Source organism: Mytilus californianus, unplaced genomic scaffold (assembly GCF_021869535.1).
Source record: "Mytilus californianus isolate M0D057914Y unplaced genomic scaffold, xbMytCali1.0.p SCAF_7, whole genome shotgun sequence".
Lineage (NCBI taxonomy): Eukaryota > Metazoa > Mollusca > Bivalvia > Mytilida > Mytilidae > Mytilus > Mytilus californianus.
In genome coordinates, this window is record NW_026262723.1 from 3,067,147 (window position 1) to 3,090,454 (window position 23,308).

Consider the following 23,308-nt stretch of genomic DNA (forward strand, 5'->3'; position numbering starts at 1 on the left):
TTGATGCCTGATATGCTCTATTACCTGGCAAGTGACTGTAACTTGATACTACCTTATGCGCTTCTCCATATGTTAGTTGCTCAAGATAGTTCATCTTTTCATCGTCATGTTCACAGTTCATAACAACCTTAGCTTCAAATTGTCGGAGAAACTTCCTATATTCCAGAGGATTTCCATTAAATTTCCTTATTTCCGGTGTCGGTTTTCTCAAATGCTGCACCATACTTTGAAAAGCTGTTTCAGCACTACTGTTAGAATTACAAGCCAAGTTTTGAATCGGCGCAGATGTTACATCGTCACTTTGGGTTGGTCCGTATGATGGTAAATGTACATGAACACTCTGTTTTGGAACTGTAGTGTTTTCTGTCATTCCGACAGGTGGCAGCTCCATAAAATCCAATTTACCAGTGTCCTTTACTTTGGCCATTTTCTCCTTCGCTGGTTGAAATGCTTTTGCCACAGGGTTTAATGCCTTTGACTCGACAGTCGACTGCACTTTGTCCTGTAAAGGTTTCGGCATAGATTCTATGTTTTCAAGTTTTACTTTCGGCAATTCAACGCCGTCAATTTCACCTCTTTCGAACTTGTCGTATATCATTGCTTTTGCCTCAGCGACAGCTATTTCGGTTTGCAATTGAAGTTCATCTTCATCTAACTGTAATGCCTTTTTCGCCATTTCAAGTTCCCGCTTCCGTTTCATTGCTTGTCTTTTTGCCTCTAGCTCGATCCTTTTTTCCTCAACTTCTAGTCGTTTTGAAGATACTGACGAGCTGCCCGCGCTTCTTACTGATTTGCCTCTAGCACTTTCTTGTCTTTGGACAGGGTTTGAATTAATATTTTGTTGTATTTCACTTTTACAGTTCATTAGAAAGACATCTCTAGGAGTATGAATCTGCATGTACTCTTCTTGTTCTGTCTCTTTTAATCTACTAAAATGTGTTTGATGCTTTATAAGAAACTGTTCATAGTCTTGCATCCAATTACTATAGTTCACTCGTATTGCCTCGTTGTGTTCTTTGTCAGATATCATTCTGATTATTTTTTCACTTAACACCTTTTATCCATTAAAACACTGAGCTATATGTCCTTCGCTAAATTCTTTTCCTTTGTCCGTATACTTTCTCGGCCTAACCCCGCCTACCGCCTCAAGGGTTTTCTGTTCTTCCATTTTATCTGTCGTTTCTGTTTTGACGTCCTCATCCATAATTGTTTCGGAACTTATTTGTTGTCCACTTATTTCTGTGTCCACACAGATCTGATTCTATAATTGTGTCGACTTCTTCTGGCGTGCTCATATTCGTCAAATAAGTCAATGAATATATCCCGCTAATATCAGTCGAAATGAATATAACACAATTCACACCTCAAGTTTATTCCAAAAATATTCCAAGTTACTGGATCCAAAGTATAAGCAGTTGAGATGAGATTGACTACAAAGAAAATGCAATCATCATGAGATTTGTACCAATTACAATGTTCAAAACATACACAAAAATATAAACATAGGTGTGAAAATATAGAAAACAGTCATTGTAACATCTAGGATTTACACAAGTTATGAATAAAGTTCATATTTCGAAAGTAAACAATTATCCGATTGGCAATATTTTGTCATTGTCTCAAGTTCATATTAACGGCATTGAAATAGCTAAATTTACTTTCATATTATCACAAAATGCATAGAATATATGTAGAAAATAACGTACCTTATTTGTTAGACTCTGATATTTCTAAATAAGGGGACGACCATTTGATATTCTGGGGGGGGGGGGGGGCAGGAGGATTTTGAAAATAAATAACTCAGCCTTGATAATCACAAAAATAAATGGTTTGTTCTGTGGTAGTTTGAAAATAAATAACCTGACTTGCAATGTATTTAAAATAAATAACTCGGCAGGTCTATTTGAGAGCATGAGATTGCACCAGATTCTTCATAAAAATTCAACTTTTTTTCAAAAAAAATCGGGAATCACTTCCCAAATCTTTGAATAATAAAAGTATAAATATTATTTAAAATACTTGAAATGTCTGAAAAATGGGTTTCATTTAACTTGAGGTATATTGTCTCAGGAACACTTAACTTTTAACTTTTATTACATATGGCAGTAACTACATTCAGGCAAATGCCTCATGTAGGAAATTTCAAAACCAAAAGCTTGTCTTCATATCAAATTGTTTTCACGGCAAGTGTCTTGCAAGAAGCAAGTTCTGTTCTCCCTCAGACGTAGCTCCTGTTTTTTGGGGATCAATGTTTCTTATTTAGTTGTCTTTTGTTCATTGATTGCCCTTCTGTATTCTGTTAGTGTTGCATTCCTTTTGTAATTTAGTAATTTTGTTATTACAGACCTTCTAAAATTCAAACTGACCACACGCACGATACACGCACGCACGATACACGCACGGTGAATGCACGATACACGCACGGTGAATGCACGATACACGATACACGCACGATGAGCGATGAGCGTTACACGGAGGATTAACGAAAAATGAATGATGAATGATGAACGCACGATACACGCACGATGCACGATGAATGATGAACACACGATACACGCACGATACACGCACGGTGAATGATTCATTGACGAATGAACAATAAGCGCTTAATACACGGTTCTCAAAGCCATTTTATTTGGAATTGCATTTAAAATTGATGTATGATAATGAAAATCTATAAGGGTATACAAATTTTAGATATCTCGCTTTCTGTGTTGATTGGTCGACAGTTTTACTAAACACTCCATGTATTAAATAAATTAATTGTAGTATAGTATTTCCAATATCAATGAGTGTTGTCAAATTATAAAACTCATCGATTTTATAATTCTACTTAATATAAATAATTTATAAATTGCTACGTTTTAAAGAGTGGCGATTCCAGCCATTTTTAAAAAGAGGGTTCTCAACCCAGGATAAAAGGGGTGGTTTTAACCATATGTCCCCATTCAAATGCATTGACTCCCCCCCCCCCCCCCCACCCCCCTTTCTTTTTATCTGCCTAAATTTGTAACCTTAACTAATTAAATATCATATGTTTACGTTCCGAAATTTAGGAAATATTTGTATGTTTCGAAGTTTAGTATGATGTCCATTATCACTGAACTAAAATTCATTTTTGTTTAGGGACCAGCTGAAAAACGCCTTCGGTGCGGGATTTTCTACCCATTGGTGGCCTTCGACTTCTTTCTGCCTGTACGTCTAAACACTGCTCAGGACTTATAATATGCCACTAAGGACTAGAAAGGACGTGTTACTTGTACTCTGTTTTCATACTATGGTAGAGATAGATAGATTTTTATTATATAAATTCCAATTTTTAAAGAAAAAGAATCACCATTAAATGAGTAGTTGAACAATATTTGGAACGTGCCGGTTTTTCCTTGATAATGCCGAAAATCAGTGATCCGACTGACACGAGCGAACTTACATAACAACTGATTAAACAATCATAATCTCCTTTTTTTTTACTTAAGTTACAATGTTCCTTATATTATCAGAATCGAATGAGTTAATTTAGAGCAAAATATATAATTTGTCAGAAAAATCTGATTCGTACAAATTAATGATCATTTATAGGGGGGCGGGGGGGGGGGCTTTCTCGGGACAAACATTATTTTCCCTCCTTAAAAACAACTTAACAATTTTCTATATTTTTCATTTAATCATAAACCGATGAATATTAAATGATTTTTAAAAATTAAAAAAATATTTTTATTCTAATATATCTAAATATCTGGGTTATTTTCTTATCCAAATAATTATTTTTTCATTTTTTTAAGGCAAAAGTGTTATCAGTTATGGCCCCCTCATTTTAGACATGACATTTTGCTTGATACTGTATGAATATTATTCGTTGCAACTTTTATGAAGAAATTACCGACTTTTTTTTTACTAGATAAATATACAACAAAAATACCGTTTTTTCTTCTTGTATCAATTTCTTTTCACAAAATAAATATTTACAAAGAATTGTTACACAAATGTAGAGCCCAATTTTATAACGAAGATATTCCTAATCTCTTTACCGAAATCCGCATATCTTTATCTTTTGAAAAAGTTAAGGATGTCTGTTCAAAGGACAAAAATGTCCAAGAAACCGAAATGTTATAAGTAAATGTCGAATAATTCAAACCCATTTGTCTTTTAAATTTAGCACATGAAGATATAATTTTTATTACATATACAAATTGATTTTGTAAAAATTAGCTTGTATATATGTGAACTTTTGTAAAAAAAATCACTGTGGTTCTAAAACTGTATCACATGCCCATAATTGTCATAAAGCTAAATGTCATCGTCAGATTATGAGGGTCTGAATAGGGATTCATTATTTCTGTATTCTATCATTTTAGGCAATTTTTTCTAATCGTTATACCTTTTGTCGATCATTCTTTATTCCATATATTCTAGTATCTCATCATTTTCTTTTCTATATATTTGTGTGGTTATTTTTTGTATTCTTTATTTTTTGGTCAATAATTTTCTATTCTATAAACCCCCATCCACACCCTCGTGTATAATGGAAGACGATAAACATTTTAGTATACATACCACCCGTTGTCACTTTCACCTGACATACAAACCACAAATTGTTATTTTTACCTGGACACGGGACTTATATAATTACGTAATAATAACGGATATAGTAAATTCAGTAGAATATAACCTGTATCAACGCACTGGCTTGTTAAATGAATATTGATCTGACAACTGTTTATCATATTTTTAGTTATTTTAAAATTGAGAATGGAAATGATGAATATGTCAAAGAGACAACAACCCTAAAAGAGCAGATGACAGCCGAAGGCCACCATATTTGATAAGGTTTTAGTTTCTAATGAGACAGTAACCATCGTATTTTCAGAAAATCTCTAAACGGATAATGAGAGTTTAGCGACCTTGACTGGCTATACAGCCCAAGAACGGTCGGTCTCTAAAAGTTGCTGAATTTAAGAGCCTATATCAAGAGATAGGCTTTACCTAGCTTTAGGTGTTTAAAAAATATCCATTTAAGAACCAAATGTGGCTTCTTTATATTTATACCAAAATTGAGTTCAAGGCAGTATTTTGTCGAAGAGAACAATTACACAAAGTGCAACATGCGAGAAGAGGTTTCATTTCCCTTATTTATTTTTTATTGAAGTGAGTAATCTTTTGAGATTACTTCACGGAAATATATTTTAAATGAAAAGGTGCAACTGGATGCATCCCTAAAAACAAATTTAAATATATATATATTACCTGAAGATCTGTAAAAGCAGTGAAAGCGCTAGTAAAAGTGATGAATTGAAACCGTTATTATCTTTTATTAATTTTCTTATATGTTACCAGCATACGGATTCTACTTAACTTTTCTTTATATATATATATATATATATAATTTAAATTTGTTTGTTATATATATACATAAAATGACGGATATTCGTCAATCAGACAGCAATCCAACATAAACACGAGTAAGTTACCTGACATCTAGAATAAGAGGTTTAAGCATACCCCGCGCTGGTCAACTTTCTGAGTTGTGGGTAAAATTCAATATACATGTAGGACTGTGAAACGGGAAAATACGAAAGATTTGTTTTTACGTACGATGAAGTGTCATTCCCTCAATACATACGGGTCCACCGTGAAACTATTCTTATGATTATATAACGGTAAATGATGATCTCATTAGAGGAACAAATTAAGTAAAGATACATGTTGAAGCAAGAATAATTTCCTCATGCAAAACATCAAATAGGACGATCTCTAAATTAGTTCGCGGCAACTTTAACTATTACATTCATAGACAATAACACTAGTAAATGCTTTATATACTGACATTGAAACAAATATACTGCTCATAATAATTGCACATCTGTAGACTTTAATCTAGGTATCCCGCGTTATATAAACCATCGCAATCGAACAGCTCATCGCACTTCGGCGCAGACCAGCGCACTTCACGCGTGGCCATCAAACGTTATGATCTCCATTGCACCTCCGAGTCATACACACATATACTTTCCGATTTTCTAATAATGGTTTTTATTATTTTAATTCCCGTAGGTATTGCCCAAAGAAATAGGGTTTATTTAAGGGTTTACACATCTTCATAGCTAAAATATTTTGATTCTTATATCACGAACAGATATCTATGACAAACATTTCTTAAATTGTTTGTATATAAATTTAGATTTTTTTTTAAGAAACGTAGGTTTCAGCTACAGCAGACTAAATTGGCTTTTGATGGATTGAAGGCTTATGTAAAAATAAGAAAATGTGGTATAATTGCTAGTGAGTCAACTATTCAAGAAAGTTCAAATCAAGAGGAATGCTAGCAGTTATATCTATACGACCTTCAATAATGAAAAAATACGGGAACTGTAAAGTCGGTTATTAAAGGCCCCGCCCCGACATGAAAAAAATATGAAACAATTCAATTGAGAAAACTAACGGCCTTCTTTATTTCAAAGCTACATGTATCTTGCCACAAAAAAAAAACCCCAAATACATGTATATAACAGAATTGATGTTACGAAAACCACTGAACTACGTGCTTTTGACTTTGGACAGACACATAAATACACAGAATGTTGTGAATGTGTATAGGCCCTTTATTGGTCATATAGCTCTACACTCCTATCTATTTTATACATTCTTTGGCTTTCAAATATTTAGCATTGAGCGTTCCTAGTGAAAGTAAATCCAGAAAAGCGTTATAGATGCATGAAATTTATAAAGTGTTGTTTTGTGAGGGGATCAAAACGTAGGGATCGATGTTAATGTCTGTTTTATATGTGCAATAATATCGGCCTTATAACTTTAGTGAAACTCTGCAGTTGTTCAGTGGCGGATCCAGGGGGAGGGTTCAGGGGGTTGGAACCCCCCTTTTTTGGACGATCAATGCATTTGAATGAGGACATATAGTTGGAACACCCCCCCCCCCCCTTTTTAAAATGGCTGGATCCGCCCCTGTTGTTTCATGTATTTGATATGCATATTATCACAAAACTAAAAGGATAAGATGGATGAATTCATAGTTGATCGTTTAACGTCCAGTGGCATATATTATAGATTCATTATTAGGGGGAGTACAATAATTATGATATAGTGATGAACATTGGCAATCATACCACAACTTCTTTTTTATAAGAACGTACATGTGTAGATTTTCGTCTTTTACTGTAAACGACAGTGTCCCCGGGAGTCAAAGCCGAAATCAAACTTGTGTAAATTTCTGAAACATACATTTCATTATTTAACCCAATGTAAAGCAAAACAAATAATACCGTTTTGAGCTATAAAACCAAGGCAACCCTTTATACTAGTCAAAAGTTGCTGGATCGTGATAGATGCATACGAAACTTCAATTAATTGTTTGTATTTTTCAATCTTTTATATCCGATAAAGATGAACACAAAATCTATCGGATAAAAACTACCGATTTTTCTATAAGATAAAATTTATCCTTATTGGAGTCAAATTTGTCATATGGATTCATAAAGGACAAAAAATGTCCTCAGTAACGGAACAAAAAATACCCCCATGGTAAAATAATCCGTCATTCTTTAATACAAAGTACTATTGTGAATTATTTTTTCGGATATTAATCTTTTAGACATACATTAAAAACGGTGTCCTTGATATGCAACCATGAACACAATGAAAAGGGAATCTGTGAAAGTGTTCCATGTTTATTCCATTTAAATAAAGACTTATTATGATAATACAATATATTTAACTATTTTATCAAAAAATTTAAATAAAAAAGAATAGCTTAAACTCATAAACACAATTTCAAGTTTTAAAATTTCCTCAATTTAAAATCCTTCTTAAGGAATACGGGATATATTTGCGTGATTTTATACTTGTTTAATTAAAAAAATGCCTTCAAATACATATGTTTATTTGTATTCAATTTTCCACAAAACATATTTAGCTTATTTTAAATGAAAATAAAGAACAGAGAATAAAAACACTGTTGAAGAGAAATTACATATTCGTGTTAAATTCGCCTCAGTTTAATTTGTTAATTCAAGTTTGACATCTAAAATCTTAATCCGCAATCCACATTTACCCGACAATCTTGTATATTGTATTTTCTCAATGGAATAACCTTACGTGCACGTGACCATCAGAAACGAAGACAAAAAATATATTTGTAATGGTATTTATCAAAACTTAAATGTTTGAATATTTAGTAGAATATGAATTTGCCAAATAAGCGAAGAATTATAATATTGCATTGTTCAACATTGGAGAAATGACTCAAGTTGAACATTAATCATGTTAGTACTGATTCAATATTTTATTATAGTCTCACCACATACAAACATAAAATGAGAATCACAGAAATAAACATAAAACATTAAAACATTTGCATTGTATGTACCAATCTTAAAAAGAATAATGAGAGACTTTTAAGACACAATATATTTACTCATTTACATTTAAAATTTACAGTGTCCACCTGTACTATATGAAAATAAAACATTTTTTTCTTTGATAACTAGGAAATAAAATGCCGTTTCTTTTCAATGAAATATTGTTGATGTTTTTGGCAACTATAGCAGCAACATTGCCGTTATTAAATAAAAAAACAAATTTTTCGCTATCTGATAATTAAAGGTTAAAATGCTCATTAAAATGTTTAGCTTAATGTATCATAATTTGTCTTAAATCTACATATAATGGGCATTTTAAAATGACACGAAGTTCATCTTCAATAGTAGAGCTACAACACATGTCATCTCGTGGACTTATTTTCTTTCATACTTTCCAGTTTCTATTTTTAGTGGAGCTACCCCACATCTAAATTTTGCAAAAGCACTGTTGTTTTTAATTGGCGGAATATTTTTTAACAAGTTGGCCAACAGTATATTTTTAAGCCCATTTCGCGCAGTTGAATAGAAATTCCAATTTTAAATGTTCTGTCGTAGAAATGTCATCATGTTATTGTTTGTACGTAGAACATGTATCATTATATTAAAATGTGTCAGTCCCAGCCAAGATTCACTGAATAACCACGAAATGTTTTCAGATGATAAATAAATTTTACACAAAAATTCATGAATCTGTATGAACGTTATGTACGATGAAGTTAATTAAGTGTTCACAAGAAAGTAAGTATGAATGTAAATTTTATTTAAAGTCGGAACATATATATACACTTTAACCGTGAGATAAAATATAAGCTTTGATGAGCTCTATAACCGACTATCATATAAAAACCGCAATGAATGAACGTTACCCGATTAGAGATGAACGTTTGACAAATGCACGTTATCTGATGTACACAGTTATACACGATTGACGAACGCACGATACACGGTTAAGAATGAATGATTGATGAACGCACGATACACGCACGATACACGCACCATACACGATTAAGAATACACGATGCACGCACGTTACACGGAAAATACACGGAACGATGAATGATGAGCGCACGATTGGTACACGCACGATACACGCACGATACACGCACGCAACACGCACGATAAACGATGAACGCACGGAATAATGGTCAGTTTGAATTTTAGAAGGTCTGTAACTTGATCAAGAGTTGAAAAAAAAAACAGCAGCCACATACTTAACTATGTGAATTAAATTTTTGCTTTATCTTTGTCTTTTGATGTTGTACCTAAAAACTTAAGTCTTACACTGAATCTATACATGTTGCTTTGAGACCAAAATATTGTCAAAAAATGATTAAAACAAAACTTTCATTTTCAGATTAAGAAAGGGTATGGGAAACACATTTTGCATCATTAGTTCTATAGCAACTTGGGGCCTTCAGCGGCTCCAAAACCCTTCAAATTTTTTTTAGCCTCGCTCCGCTCGGCATAAATGATTTGCAATACTTTTAAAAGACACTAATTACAGGAAAACTTTAATATCTTGTATGTATGCAATACATGTATATGCAGTTGGGAATTCAGAAGATTCATTTCTACAGATGATGATGATTAATTCTGATTAAATGGTACATAATGATTGGACTATTCATGTGTTATTTATGATAAAAAATGAATTTAAAAATTGTATGTTTTCAAATATTATAAATATAGTTGTGAAAATAAATAATCAGTCCCTTGCTTTAATGAAAATGAAAAATCTTGCTTCGACAGTGCAGAAAATAGATAATCTGTCCTCTTAGTTTACAAAAATAAATAACCGATCAAAAACAAATCCTCCTGCCCCCCCCCCCCCCCCCCCCCCAGAATATCAAATGGTCGTCCCCTAATTCAAAATTAAAGGGCTCAAAATTTTCGTGACCCATTCTCAGTTTTCAGGGAAATATATATGCAGGGGAAAGTAACCGATGTACTTAGGTACGTTTCACCTACATACATACGTGTCAAATAATTTAGCAGTGTTCAGGTATAAGGATGACGCCTTTTTCCTCATACTAGACATACCTTTACGGAAAACAACTATCTTGTTGGTTTTTTTTGTGTTAACTGAAAGACCCCATTTCTCGGTATAACCAGATAAAGTTTTTAACATATTTTGCAAGCCTTGGATTGATTCTGACATCAATATCATATCATCAGCATACATTAATAACAAAATTATTATGTACGAAACTCAAGTGCACGGTCATCATTAATGATGAATTCATTCTCGAAGTCATTAACATAAAATGAAAATAATATAGGTGAAAGAACTTCACCTTGCATTAATTAAGCCAAGGTTATTTGAAAAATATTTAGAACTAAATCCATTGACTCTAATACAAGATGTTACATTGCTATACATAGATTTTAAAATATTGCTCCGGCAAAATAGCGATTTATATAGAGTTTTGCTATTTGAGTGCCGGTCTTATTTCAGATTTTTTTTCAGACTATATAAAATGTTTTTTTTTTATTGAAACTAGTTATGCACAAATGATATATCTAGCTAGATGTCCATAACGTTTTAGTCCTTGCTTTGCCTTCGGAGTCTGATTTATTCACTTTTGGTGATCTTCACTCATTAAATTACATGTACATAGGCTATAGCAGTATATATAAATACGTTGATTTCTGTTGAATATTAGCGTTCGAAAATGGTAGACGACACTTCTATATCAAACAAACTTGAAATAAAAGCTAAGTTCGACTCATATGAAAGGCTACATCAGCACTTTGAAAAGGACAACTATGTGCAACTATGGAAACGTGATTCAAGGACTATAAAATTCATGAAAACCAGAGCACCAAACATATGGAAGGGAATATCCGCCATAATTATATTAATTTGTAAAATGCAATTTCTTAATTTGTAACACGCAATTTCTTAATTTGCAAAATGTCATTTCTTAATTTGTAACATGTATTTTTTTCATCCGTTATAACATAATCGTCTACATTTTGGATCTATAGGTTTCTGTAACACTTTAAAAGCCTGTTCATTTCTAAACATTGCTAAGTAAGTAAATGGATCTATAATCAGTTGTAAAATGTCAAATTGTTCATCTTTCATATCAAAAATAGCCAATTCGTAACTACAGGAATTAATTAAATCTTCCAAAATCGGTTTTCTTATATCTTCTAGACTTTAACACGTTAATAAAAAATGTGATAAAGTTTCTTCTGTTTCATTACACAATTTACATAAAGACAATTCTGAATTATTTTAAAACTTGGCTCTAACTGCTTGTAGAATGTAACTTCCAGTAGCTATTTTTAGTTTTGTAGGAATTCTGATAATTTCTCTTGAATTCATATTGTTTGTATTAGTAATAGGATGACAACGTCCTGGTATGTATATCATTGACAAGTACTTTAAACTGGTATAAAGTTTTGCATGATTCAATATCTTCTGAGTCCAAAATTTATGAATTTTGGAAGTTATTTCACTTTTCCATTGGTATTTAGAAACTGGATTGACTAAATATTGTCCCGGATCATTCAATTCATATTTCAAAAATATTTTTGTCAGTAAACTAAACCAACAATTACTATTAATAGATTTTACATTTAATTGCCTTTCCGCTAGTTGCCATTCAATAGAACTTTTTTCTTGTCTAGTAATATTTCCATAAAAAGTTAAAATTTCAACATCTATTTGAGCTTCTACAGGTAACATCACAGAAATTATATATATATAGCAGGATCAGCTACTGTTTTTGGTAAAGATAACAATTGTTTCAAATTTTTTTAAACTGGATATTTAAAGTTTCTAAACATCTTCCTCTTGGGATTACTATTTCCAATCCACATAACATAATTGGTATTATATAAGTATTCATAATTGACATTGAGGTTTGTGGATCTTGTCCATTTTCTCCATAAAGTCCAACCCCCATTAAACTATAAAGTGTCCTTCTTTCTTTCTTTCTTTCTTTCTTTAAATTCTCATATATTGTTGCTTTACATGAATCATCGTCTGTACGACAAATTCAAATATGTGTTGCTTAAATTATTAGAAGTTGGAAGAATCGTATTGCCTAAGGTCCAAAAATTTTATTTAACTTTCTCATGGTGACGCGATTTAGACTGTATAACACAACTTTTTAGCTGAGCTTTTGCCATATCACTTGGCGTCCGTCGTCGTCCGTCGTCGTCCGTCGTCGTCGTCCGTCCGGTGTAAACTATTTCAAACATCTTCTCCTCTGAAACTATTGAACCAATTCCAACCAAACTTAAGCTGATCGATCCTTAGGATATCTAGAATAAAGTTTGTGTTTTATTTTCTGTTTCGTCAAAAAACATGGCCGCCATGGCTAAAAAAAGAACATATGGGTAACATGCTGTTTTTGGTTTATATCTCAAAAACCAAAGCATTTAGAGCAAATCTGACTGGGTAAAAATGTTCATTAGGTCAAGTTCTATCAGCCCTGAAATTTTCAGATGAATCTAACAACCCATTGTTGGGTTGCTGCCACTAAATTGCTAATTTTAATGAAATTTTGCAGTTTTGGGGTATTATCTTGAATATTATTATAGATAAAGATAAACTGTAAGCAGCAAAAATGTTCAGCGAAGTAAGATCTACAAATAAGTCTAAATGACCAAAATTGTCAATTGACCCCTTAAGGAGTTATTGCCCTTTAAGGACAACTTTACACAATGTGTTTATCATGTTTTCTAACTTTAAAAAATTTTCTCCTCTGAGACTACTGAACCAAACTTAAGCTGAATGATTTTTAGGTTATCTATAATATGCCAGCTTTAGCTGGCACTTATGGTAGAAGCATCGAATTGGAATAAAGAACGATAACTCTCTCTACATGAGCAATCTAAAAAGTTTCGTCACTCTCGTTAAATCTCGTACGATTTTTTTTTTTTAATTTTCGAAGTAGATCAAGTCAAGTTATTTAACTCTTAAAAATATTTGTTTTCTTTTTTTTCATTATATTTATTAAACAAACATTGTATTCTTGCTTGGCTCCAAATATAAGGTCCATTCTTCAAATAATGAAAACGAAATTAGCATTGGAATATCCGTAAGGACAATTTCAGGACATTAGTTTAACCCTTATATTTTTTATGGCTGCCAGATTCTCGTTTAATCGCGATCTTGAAAAAACGGGACAAAACGGAATAAATTTGATGTTAAATGTGACATGAATTCTTATTTGTTTACAAAAACAAGAATTTAGAAATTTTAGTAACTTGTGCAGTTTATTTCAATTTTATTGTACCACGGAAACAACCGAAGTTTGGACAACAACATCTTACGCCATGTTTCGTCGTCTGCTTCATCTTTCCATTATCAGTGACAAATCTCCTAAATTACCACAGGTACTTCATTTAAAAGTCACAATATCATAATTAATGATAACATTTGAGTGTAAAAGTTCCGTCCAGCCATGGGAACACAGAAAAACCCTCTGCAGTGCAAGCAATAAATTTTGGGAGAAACGTAGCCGGAGGCGGAGGTGAACACAGAACAGGTCAGGAATAACCACCAATTGGTGGATTATACCTCAATTGACGTACAATCCACCAATTGACATGTAATGGTATAGACCAATTGATGTATAATTTTTTTTTTAAAGCAAATTATTCAACCAAAATGGAGCATTGTTTTCTTAAAACCATATAACTGTATGAAAACATGTCAAACATTCCTAGTTTAGTATAGTGACATAACATATTGCATTTAATCAATAATTGTATTTGCAGTTTCTTCTATTGTTATCTTGTCAATTCTTGGTCAATAGTACAGATGTTTCAACAAAAGAATTGTTGTACACATGCATTCTCAAGAGATGCAGCAGGCTTTGACAAAACTGAAACTTTCAGAGGACTCAATAATGGTCATAAAATAGGTTGTAAGTTGCAAAATGATGCTCCTATCTCACACTAGCATTTTATAACAAAAAAATTGCATTATACGCCAATTGGTCTATACCAATATATGTCAATTGGTGGATTATACGTCAATTGAGGTATAATCCATCAATTGGTGGTTATTCCTGACCTGGTGAAGGTAGTAAAATCTGCTACAGAATTTCCCACATCAAGTTACAGTGATACTGAAGTTGGTTATACTGTGGAATGTGGTCACTGTTATTCCTAGCTAACAGACGAATGCAGGTGTAATTCAAAACTTAACAAAAATTAAAAAAAAAATATATATATTCAAATTCACAATCTTCTAATTTGGAGACTGTCACTGTACTTCCTTTGACAAACTCTCAACAAATCTTGTCATTAGTTATGACACATATCTACCTTAAACAGTCCCAGGAGATGGAGACTGTTTTTTTTTCACTCTCTAAGTTTAATCATAGTAAAAGGAGACTTGAGTCTGAGTGATACATTTAGGTATATATTGTATGCTCCCATATTGTCCAAAATTGGATTTTATGGGAATTACAATGGAGTTATGATAACCCATGATAATACCATGACTTTTGATAGGTATAGAGCATGTTACTTGGAAGTATGTGGGCTACATACATCTTTTGAAATTCAAGCTGCAGACACATTATTTGGAGGCAATATAAATATTTGCCTCCAGCAGTCACCAGTATATTTTATGCGTCAGTTTAAACCTGATCAAAACATTTTCACTTTACCGAATACTTTTATCAGGTGCACATTTCAACCTATTATAGCAATAAACAATTATGGCTATAACGTCACAGTACCCAAATTGCACCAAGTACCCAATTTTCACCCTATGTGTATGTATGTATTCAACAAAAATAACTGCAGAAATCTTACAAGTTTTTTTTGAGACACAAATCGTTCACAGTGAGAATATACATGTATCAACAGATGAAGCATTCCTGGGAAAAAGTAAATCTACGAAAACATCAGTGTCGTCACCATGCGAAGTTATCTAATTATCATCTTTTAAAAATGTTAGCAACTTCACAACTACAAGTTAATTTTCATGACCAAAATAAAATAAAGTACAAACAAAACAGCAATAAAATGCTTCGCCAAGCACAGCCTGATACAACCACAGATGTAGATTTAGCATATAAAAAACACCAAAATTTTTATGTCAGTTGAAATCAAACATATTTTAATTTTGGACCCTTCAAACTTTAATATGGACTGATTTGAAAACAGGTATCAGGTGAGCCCAAACATTTCTATTCAGCAGCAGTCTCCAACTACATATCTCCTTAATTTTATATGATAGTCCCACAAAAATGTTGAAAATGTGTACATTTAATTTTTTTTCTAGATTCTCTCATGTCATGCATGTGAAAGCGGTACCTTTTTGGTCACTATTTATGTGTTGCGTCTTAATATGAATTGTAACACTTTATAGTGACTGACCAGGTCAAACAAATACTTCTCAAGAAACATGCAGCAAAAGAAGACAACTTGGAACAGCACCAGCCATGCCAGACTATGTAGGAATAAAAACTCAAATCGGAATAGCATGGACGATATGTTAGTGATATGTCCTTGTGAATAGTAAGGAAAGCTATCAATAATTCCGCAATTTTATCAGGTTTATCGTACATTTTCTGTTCAAATTTTCACACAATCAGTGAATCGTTCAAAAAGGCTAAACTAACGTTTTATTACCAGCTGATTACTGTGAAAGTTTCAAACAATGACAAGTGTTTCATTCATGAAATAACGTGTGCGTTTCTGTGAAAAAAATCATGTGCAATTTTGTGAATTAAAGGGAAAGAAGATCCTTTTGCGGTGCACTTGTGCATGTCAATTGCGAACTAACCCAGTATATTTTCTTTATCATGACCAGTCCACTGATAATGACGTCAACATTATCAAGGACAAGGAGTATACACATCAAAGGAAAAATGCACAAATTACCGATTAATTTGATTTACACACACTGTTTCGTGTGTATCACCTCCCATATCAGTATTTGTTGCATTTATATATAAATGAGAAATAATCAATGTAAAAATGGTAAATTTTTGGAGAAAAAAACCCAAAAATTATGGAAAAAAAACAACCAAAAAATGTTGTTTTTGACCACTGACTCCCAAACTGTTGGTACCATAACCCCCAAAATCAATTCTAACATTCCTTTTGTGTATTGAACCTTCTGGTACAATTTCATACATTGTCATAGAGATCCATTTACTTAAACTAAAGTTATGTCCGGAAACCAAATGTGTCTTCGGACAGCAACAGCGACATGATAGCATTACTCGAAAGCAAATTTTTGACATATTCCCCATTTCGATTCTCAATTTTATATTGCCGTCGTATAAAAACTTGAAAAGTAAGCTAATAAAACAAATTATGCAAGAAATGACATAAAACCGACTCTGAATTAGTACATGAAATTGATGTAGAAACCCACAAAAAGAAGATGATCAGGAATACATTTATACTGCTGAGCAGTGTTCTCCCCTCAAATTTTAAATAGCATCCTAGAAAATAGATGAATCTTTAGATTATCAACTTAACAATCCTATTTATGGTTCCTTATATGCTTAGATGAAAATAAAAAACCTGATCAAAACATTATTCTAAGCAGGCTCACTGTAAATTCAAACTCTTCTTTTAACAATCAGAATGATCCTCTTGCTGATCACATATATATGAGATGCAGGAAACTGGGAATACAATATGAACAACCAGCTAATTTAGAAAGTAAAAATAATTCAACAAACAGAAAGCGTTGTTTGCAATACTAAATAAAAAAAAACGCTACAACTTTTAGATATTGATGAAAAAGATATTCCAAATCCTCCAGTTTCATGAAAATCAACAAAAAATTAATTTAATAAAGTTATGGATTGTATAACTGTACAGTATTCATAGTTTTGAAATTAAACAAATGTCTTATTGTTTTAAATTTTATAAAATTTGCAAAGAAAGAAAAATGGATATGAAAATGCACAAGATAATGAATGTAAGCATTGTCATTTATATAAATCACCAATAAATTCATTTTCAGCAGAAAACAATAAGGGAGCAACCATTTAGCTTCAAAGGGGGGTATGGTTTTTTGTTTGAGTCAGATTTTTTACACGTGAAGCACTTCAATGCTATCAATCAAAATTATTTAGTCAAAATATAAACACTAGAAGGTATGGGGAAAATCTGGATTCAGAATATTTTTTTTTGTCCTCTGCTTGAACAGAGTGTTTTTGTCATCAATTTTTAAAGAAAAATACTAGTCCAAATAATTATGACGTCCAGGAAGGCTATTTTAAATTTTTGCTTTGATGCTTCCTGCAACACACCAAAAAAAAAATACCATACCTCCTTCTGCCTTTTGAAGTTCAATGATCTTTCCCTAAACATTTTCCATCTAAACTTATTATTTTATTTTAGACAAAAACTATATGTAGGACATTCGTCCTGAACATGCATGAAATATTTGCCACTGGGCGTTAAGCAAACCAACAATCAATCAATATGTAGGACATAGTTTTGGTAAGCTGGCATTCAAGGTAGCGCCTTCCTCATATTATGCCAGCTTTAGCTGGCACTTATGGTAGAAGCATCGCATTGGAATAAAGAACGATAACTCTCTCTACATGATCAATCTAAAAAGTTTCGTCACTCTCGTTAAATCTCGTACGATTTTTTTTTTTTAATTTCGAAGTTGATCAAGTCAAGTTATCTTACTCTTAAAAATATTTTTTTTTCTTTTTTTTCCTTATATTTATTAAATAAATATTGTATTCTTGCTTGGCTCCAAATATAAAGTCAATTCTTCAAATAATGAAAACGAAATTAGAATTGGAATATCCGTCAGGACATTGTCAGGACATTAGTTTAACCCTTATATTTTAATGGCTGCCAGATTCTCGTTTAATCGCGATCTTGAAAAAAACGGGACAAAACGGAATAAATTCGATGTTAAATACGACATGAATTTTTATTTGTTTACAAAAACAAGAATTTAGAAATTTTAGTAACTTGTGTAGTTTATTTAAATTTTATTGTACCACGGAAATACCCGAAGTTTGGACAACAACATCTTACACCATGTTTATCGTCTGCTTCATCTTTCCATTATCAGTGACAAATTTCTAAAATAACCACAGGTACTTCATTTAAAAGTTACAATATCATAATTGATGATAACATTTGTAGTGTAAAAGTTCCGTCCAGCCATGGGAACACAGAAAAACCCTCTGCAAGCAATAAATTTCGGGAGAAACGTAGCCGGAGGTAGTAAAATCCGGTGCTCTGCCTCTGGACAAGTCTGGTTGACCATGAGTGATGACTACTATCATTTATCTGCTACAGAATTTCCCATATCAAGTTACAGTGATAATGAAGTTGGTTATACTGTTGAATGTGATCACGGTTATTCCTGAAGCTCACAGACAAATGCAGGTGAAATTCAAAACTTAACAAAAGTTTTAAACAAAAAAAATATATTCAAATTCACTATCTGTAGACTGTACTTCCTTTAACAAATTCTCAACAAATCTTTTCATTAATCATGACATATATCTACCTTAAACAGTCCCAGGAGATGGAGACTGTTTTTTTTTCACTCTCTAAGTTTAATCATAAAACAGCTGTAAAAGGAGACTTGAGTCTGAGTGATACATTTATAGGTACATATATATTGTATGCACCCATATTGTCCAAAGTAGGATTTTATGGGAAGATAGAGTTATGATAACCCATGATAATACCATGACTTTTGATAGGTATAGAGCATGTTACTTGGAAGTATGTGGGCTACATCCTTTGAAATTCAACATGTTCAAGCTGCCGACACATTATTTGGATGCAATATAAATAATTGCCTCCCGAAGTCGCCTGTATATTTTATGCGTCAGTTTAAACCTGATCAAAACATTTTCCCTCTACTGAATACTTTTATCAGGTGCACATTTCAACCTATTAAAGCAATAAACACTTATGACTATAACGTCACAGTTCCCAATTTGCACCTATTCAACAATAAAATGCTCCGCTGGGGCGCAGCTTGATACGACCGCAGAGGTCGAACCCTGAACAGTTGGGGCAAGTATGGATACAACATTCAAGCTTGATACAGCACTGAATTTGGATTGTAATTAAATATTTGACACAGCATAGATTTCTGACACAGAATGAATGTGGTCTAAGAACTTAAAAAATTTTAATTTACCTATTCAAACCATATCATTATTATTTGCTTTTATATATAAATCAGAAATAACCAATTTAAAATGGAAAACCTAAAAGAAAAAAAAAGGAAAAAAAAATCCCCCCCCCCCCAAATTTTTTGAACCCCCTTATGATTCATCACCCCCAAACTCAATCCCAGCCTTCCCTTTGTGGTATGGTACCTTGCAGTACAATTTCAGGGAGATCCATACACTAGAACACAAGTTATTGTCTGTAAACTAGAAAAATGCTTATTGTTGGCCCCTTTTTGGCCCCTTATTCCTAAACGTTTAGGGCAATTTCCCCCAAACTCAATTCCAGCTTTCCCTTTGTGATATGGAACCTTGCAGTACAATTTCAAAAAGATCAATACACTTACACACAAGTTATTGTCATGAAACTAGAAAACTGCTTGTTTTTTGCCCCTTTTTGGCCCCTAATTCCTAAAATTTAGAGGCAGTTACCCCCAAAATCAATCCCAGCATTCCCTTTGTGATATGGAACCTTGTGGTACAATGTCAGAGAGATCCATATACTTACACACAAGTTATTGTCATGAAACTAGAAAAATGCTTGTTTTTTGCCCCTTTTTGGCCCCTAATTCCTATAATTTGGAGGCAATTACCCCCAAAATCAATCCCAGCATTCCCTTTGTGATATGGAACCTTGTGGTACAATGTCAGAGAGATCCATACACTAACACACAAGTTATGTCTGGAATTTACAAAACTGCTTATTTTTTGCCCCTTTTTGGCCCCTAATTCCTTAACTGTTGGTACCATAACCCCCAAAATCAATCCCCACCTTCCTTTTGTGGTATTAAATCTTATGGTAAAATTTCATAAAGATCTATTCACTTAAACTAAAGTTAGAGTGCGAAAACCAATGTGTCTTCGGACGACGACGACGACGCCAACTTCATACCAATATACGACCGCAAAATTTGTTTGCGGTCGTATGAAAATAACTGCGGAAGTTTTCTTTGAGACTAAACAATTTGTATTGTTATGATTTGACATTATACATGTCTTTCAACATCGGTTACTATATTCATATATATACACAAATTGTTCACAATGAGAATATATCAACAGATGAAGCATTCCTGGGAAAAAGTAAATCTACGAAAACGTCTGTGTTGTCACCATGCGAAGTTATCTAATTATCATCTTTTAAAAATGTAAGCAACTTCACAACTTCAAGTTAATTTTCATGACCAAAATAAAATATTGTACAAACAAAAAAGCAATAAAATGCTTCGCCAAGCACAGCCTAATACAACCGCAGATGTAGATTTAGCATATAAAAAACACCAAAAATTTTATGTCAGTTGAAATCAAACATAATTTATGTTAATTTTGGCAATCTCATTAAAATCCGATGTTCTGATGGAGTGTAGCGTATCAGAACATCGGATTTTAATGAGATTGTAATTTTGGACCCTTCAAACTTTAATATGGACTAATTTGAAAACAGGTATCAGGTAGGCCGAACATTTCTATTCAGCAGCAGTCTCCAACTACATATCTCCTTAATTTTATATGATAGTCCCACAAAAATGTTGAAAAATTATGTGTACATTTAATTTTTTTTCTAGATTCTCTCATGTCATACATGTGAAAGCGGTACCTTTTTGGTCACTATTTATGTGTTGCGTCTAAATATGAATTGTAACACTTTATAGTGACTGACCAGGTCAAACAAATACTTCTCAAGAAACATGCAGAGAAAGAAAACAACTTGGAACAGCACCAGCCATGCCAGACTATGTATGAATAAAAACTCAGATCGGAATAGCATGGACGATATGTTAGTTATATGTCCTTGTGGATAGTAAGGAAAGCTATCAATAATTCTGCAGATAACGCAATTTTATCAGGTTTATCGTACATTTTCTGTTCAAATTTTCACACAATCAGTGAATCGTTCAAAAAGGCTAAACTAACTTGTTATTACTGAAAGTTTCAAACAATGACAAGTGTTTCGTTCATGAAATAACTTGTGCGTTTCTGCGAAAAAATCAATCATGTGCAATTTTGTGAATTAAAGGGAAAGAAGATCCTTTTGCGGTGCATGCGCGCATGTCAATTGCGAACTGACCCAATATATTTTCTTTATCATGACCAGTTCACTGATACCGACTTCGACATTATCAAGAAGTACACATCAAAGGAAAAATGCACAAATTACCGATAAAATAATTTACACACCCTGTTTCCTGTGTATCTCCTGCCATATCAGTATTTGTTGCATTTATATATAAATGAGAAATAATCAATGTAAAAATGGTAAATATTTGGAGAAAAACCCCAAAAATCATGAAAAAAACAACCCAAAAATGTTGTTTTTGACCACTGACTCCTAAACCATTTTTTGTAAACTGTTTGTACCATATGATAACCCCCAAAATCAATTCTAACCTTCCTTTTGTGTATTGAAGTTGAACCTTCTGGTACAATTTCATACATTGTCATAGAGATCCATTTACATAAACTAAAGTTATTGTCTGGAAACCAAATGTGTCTTCGGACAACAAAAGCGACATGATTGCATTACTCGAAAGCAAATTTTTGACATATTCCCCATTTCCATTCTGAATTTTATTTTGCCGTCGTATAAAAACTTGAAAAGTAAGCTACTAAAACAAAATGCAAAAATGACATAAAACTGACTCTGAATTAGTACATGAAATTGATGTAGAAACCCACAAACAGAAGATGATCAGGAATACATTTATACTGCTGAGCAGTGTTCTCCCCTCAAATTTTAAATAGCATCCTAGAAAATAGCAAAATCTTTAAATTATCAACTTAACAATCCTATTTATGGTTCTTTATGCTAATAGTGCAAAATGAAAAACCTGATCAAAACATTATTCTAAACAGGCTCACTGTAAATTCAAACTCTTCTTTTAACAATCAGAATGATCCTCTTGCTGATCACATATATATGAGATGCAGGAAACTGGGAACACAATATGAACATCCAGCTAATTTAGAAAGTAAAAATAATTCAACAAACAGAAAGCGTTGTTTGCAATACTAAACAAAATAAAACAGCTACAACTTTTAGATATTGATGAAAAAGATATTCCAAATCCTCCACCTTTTCATGAAAATCAACAAAAAAATAATTTAATAAAGTTATGAATTGTATAACAGTATTCATAGTTTTGAAATTAAACAAATGTCTTATTGTTTTAAATTTTGTAAAATTTGCAAAGAAAGAAAAATGGATTTGAAAATGGCACAAGATAATGAATTTAAGCATTGTCATTTAGATAAGTCACCAATAAATTTATTTTCAGCAGAAAAAAATATGGACAATAAGGGTGCAACCATTTAGCTTCAAAAGGTCGGGGGGTGGGGGAATGGTTTTTTGTTTGATTTAAGATTTATTTTCACGCAAAAGGCTTCAACGCTATCAATCAAAATTATTTGGTAAAAAATTAACACTAGAAGGTATGGGGATAATCTGGATTCAGAAACTTTTTTGTCCTCTGCTTGATTAGAATATTTGTTTTTCATCAATTTGGGAATCAGAATATTTTTAAAGAAAAAAAAATCTTACTCCATCCTGCCTTTTGAAGTTCAATGATCGTTCCCTTAACATTTTCCATCTGAACTTATTATTTTATTTTAGACAAAAACTATATGTAGGACATTCGTCCTGACATGCATGAAATATTTGCCACTGGACGTTAAGCAAACCAGCAATCAATCAATATGTAGGACATAGTCTTGGTAAGCTGGCATTCAAGGTAGCGCCTTCCTCATATTAAAGTTTGTGTTTTATTTTCTGTTTCCTCAGAAAACATGGCC